The sequence below is a fragment of the Solanum tuberosum genome, unplaced genomic scaffold (genome assembly GCF_000226075.1).
Source record: "Solanum tuberosum cultivar DM 1-3 516 R44 unplaced genomic scaffold, SolTub_3.0 scf00270, whole genome shotgun sequence".
Taxonomy (NCBI): Eukaryota; Viridiplantae; Streptophyta; class Magnoliopsida; order Solanales; family Solanaceae; genus Solanum; species Solanum tuberosum.
The window spans coordinates 87912-91831 of NW_006239200.1; the positions used below are offsets into that span (position 1 = coordinate 87912).

General features: G+C 34.5%; 1 long non-coding RNA gene across 2 annotated transcripts; it reads right to left on the bottom strand.

The window, feature by feature from the left end:
- Window positions 1–172: 172 nt before the first annotated feature.
- Window positions 173–3667, bottom strand: LOC102580003 (uncharacterized). 2 transcript variants are annotated; one of them, XR_001474909.1, is made up of 4 exons: window positions 3504–3667; window positions 2128–2389; window positions 1215–1506; window positions 173–975 (listed from the first exon to the last, which is right to left on the bottom strand). It is a non-coding gene; the product is annotated as an uncharacterized lncRNA (long non-coding RNA). The 2 variants fall into 2 exon arrangements; XR_368200.2 differs by having other exon boundaries at window positions 2128–3665.
- Window positions 3668–3920: the final 253 nt, after the last annotated feature.

Consider the following 3920-nt stretch of genomic DNA (forward strand, 5'->3'; position numbering starts at 1 on the left):
ATATATATATATATATATACATATTCTATATTATTTTAAAAGGGAGTTTATGCCAAGTTCTACTATATAATAAATATAATATGTAATATTGAAGAAACTTCCTTTTAAAAGTCCCACAAGAATATTATATATTATATTTGTGCCTAAACTCTCTTTTATAATATAGTAGAACTAGAAGGGCAAAGGCCCGTGCTTAGCACGGGCCCAACATAAACTTGCTTGTATACACAATTGAAGGAGAAAATAACACCAATTTTAACCCAAAGAAAATGACAATGGAGGAAAAAAATGTTGGCAACATCTTCTGTTCCTTTCAAGCCAAACAGTACATAAAATGCATCATGGGATAGTTTTCCAAGATGTCTTCAAAGTCCTGCAGATACTCTGTCCAAGCGAGCAACTGAGAATATTTTTAACCTCCATTGGCATGACCCAACTAATTCCAAATAGGTTCAGAAACAGTGACTATATATGCAAATTTGGCTTGCAATGAAGAAGCGGGCGGAAGACTAATAACTTCAATGAAACTCTCCCAAAAGCACCACCCAAATATAGAGACTAACCTCTCTTTTGGAGTCTATCATGAATCAAATAGACATTCTTACCTGCTATCCAACCAAGCAAGCAACTTTAGGAGGTACATTGATCCTCCAGATCATTTCCCAAGGGCAGCTCAAATCCCAGCAGCTAGTTTGTTTTAGTAAGTTAATATAACTTTTAACAGAGAACTCTCATTCTTGCTTACCAACCAGAAAATTGAGTTCTTCCTGCCTGAGTCTGTAGGGACAGATTGTAACAGCTCCATTAGAAGGCTGAAATTCGTTGTTGGTACTCTAGCAAGGTACTTCTCTGTGGAGATCAGTATATATGGAGTAGGGATATGTAACATTCCAAAAAACTGATTTGCAAATAGGTAAGAGATAGTGTCTCTGTTTTCATACAACTGAAGTTGTAGATGAGAATCTTGAAGAACACCTGGGAAAAGGGAATAGAATAAATGACTACTTAGTTATTTTAAGTAAGAACACTATAAATCTCTACTTCGTGCACACATAACACTAATGGAAGACATTTTAGCCACCTAGTTACTTGAAATAAGAGCACCGAAAATTGTCGCATACGACAACCTTCTCATAGATCTTTCATTGAAGGAGATTAGGATAGAAGAAGCTGATGGAAAAAAGGAGAAAAGAAGAGAAGGTTGAGGAACTCACCTGAGACTGGCAATCTGTTTGCTGATTTTCGCTTGTTGTCGCACTGTGCTCCTTTTGCAAGATCAGCTCTTAGATGAGAAGAATCAAATGATGAAGGGTGAAATGAAATGTCGGATTGAATCGCCAAAGCAGGGCTAAGAAGAATAGATATGAATGACGAAATGAGGTCTTCCCCCTTACCTTAGTCAGACTGGCATGAAGCTTACCAGAGGAATTAGGAAGATGAAAGAAAGAAAAGTGTCAATAGCAATGAAATAGACCCTTTTGAATTAATCTTACAGATGTTGTTGCCCTGCAAAAACGACAACAACCTGAGAAATTATGATATTCACTAATCTGATTTTTGTGCACCATTTAAAAGCTCCTAAACAGTCAATACAGTATATGCCAGGAGCAGTGGAACATTTTACTACATATTCCCTCTACTTTCTTCATTATATTCATCAGTGCCTAAATACCACAACATCAAAAAGAGAATAACCTAGCTGCTATCACGCGTGTCCTCTCTATAGATAATATCTTTCATGGAGCTAATGCATAATCTTTAAATATCTATTAGTCCATTTAGGAGCAATGCCAGATGTGCATATGTCACTCTTCTCATTCATTTTTTCCTACATTTTAATGAAGAATGGACAGTAATTGCACGGATCACATACAGTTATCAACATACATCAATAGCTCCAGATTCCATCACATTGTGATGCAAAACAACATTTTACTCACAGAATTATCATTTTACTTTGGTTTAGCCCCTACTCAACTTAGAGTATACCTCAATTAAAACAAATGTGCCGCTAGAGTTGAATCACATTTAACTAAACAAAAGCAATTTGTAAATTCATGGAATCATCAGATCTACACTGTTATAACAAATTCATATACCAAATTAAAAAAGAGGAGACGAACAAACCTCCAGAAACAAATAGAGGCTGAGATTTGTGAAAATGGACACCACAAACAGGGCCATCGTGCTCATCAAATCGATCAATGAGAGTTCCGATAAGGTGATCCCATAGCTGAATAAACCCACTATGAAGATTGGCTAAGATCCATAGCCTTTAGATGTGAAAACCCAAACCTTTCACTCTATTACTCCCATTGTGTCTGCAAACTTAAGTGTCTCTTGCCATATAAAAGCATGTTATAGTTTATTTCTCTCCTTTCATCAAAGCCTATTTCATATGCATAATCATATAACATGTGAAAACTTCATCATTGAATATTATTTATGTCTCATACAATCACACATGAATACCACATAAAGGGAATACGAATCGAGAGGGAAAAGCCACATGCTATGAAAATTTTCAAAATAGAGTTCAACTATATCAAATGATGTTTATTTTAGCCCATCCTCAAGCTTGTTCACTTACGGAAACCTTGTAAGTATTTGAGAAGGTAAACAAAAGTGTAGGTTTTTATCATATTGTTATGAAATTCTCTTAATATTTGGTTTTTACATAAAGATACATGCATTTCAACTTTCTGAGTGTCAATTCACCTATAAGGAGGCCTATGTAAAGCTCATTCAGGGTCACAGTTGTGTTATACTTGGAACGTAGGAAAAGATCGTAGAAATTAAGAAGTGGAGACACAACACTTATTTTTCAAACACATTGTGATCTTACTATTGTCAACAAAGAGAAAAAGAGGAAAATTCGAATTCAGCGAAAATTGATATCCTATTAAATGGAATAACATAACCATGTTAACATGCAAATGTATATAGAACTGGAGAATAAAGAATTAATAAATTCAAACATTAAATTTTGTTATATCAAATGATCCAATAAAAGGAATCCTTGAAAATTGTCAAAGTGAGAGCCTATCAAAGCAATCCCAACAAATTAGGGTAGGCTACATGGATCTCACGGATCATGTTACTCCAATTGAACATCCAAGTCCCTGACTTATATAATCCATGTCCACTTCTATAATTTTGAACAATTTCACTCTTAAACCCCTAATTTTCATAAACTCTAGGAGGGAAAATCCAAGTGCAATTATTAATTTTTGATTGCTTGGTAGTGCAATAGGAGGAGTTCATAGAAAATTATACACTTTAAAAGAGTGAAGAACAGAGAAAAGCCATATAACAATATATATGGACCCTGAAGTTTAGAAATTATAAAAACAGTAAAGCACAAAGAGAAGAGTGGAAACGGAAAATTTGAAGGAACCAACAAAAAAAGTCGGACACAAAAAAAATCGATAGATGAAATAGCCGAAGTAAAATTAGGAAATCATAATCAAAACAACAAAAAGATCCATAAAATTTACGGTTACCTGAGATAGGAGGTAGCTATAAACTCTCTCCAAAGTGCCATGGTTAAGAACAAGAGGAGATGAAGGAAAATAAGATATTTGGAGATGGTGCAGTAAGGTTACAATTGATCTAGAGATTGTAGAAGATTAGAATGGAAAAAGAGTACGTGTTTGAAGAATTACAGAGAGAAAGACACGTATACAATGCAAGGAATTTGTAGCCAGGCGTATCATTTTGGCAAGCCAAAATGACGAAAATACCCTGATTTTTCAATTAAATGACAAACAACCAGACATGTTGAAAGTTGAAACTGTCTCTTCTATATAAGAGAAATATATATATATACTAGATATGGGACTGGCACGGGGCCCAATATATGTTACTGTTTATGTTTTAATTTATGTGGTACATATGAACTTTGAAGTTGATCAATTTTT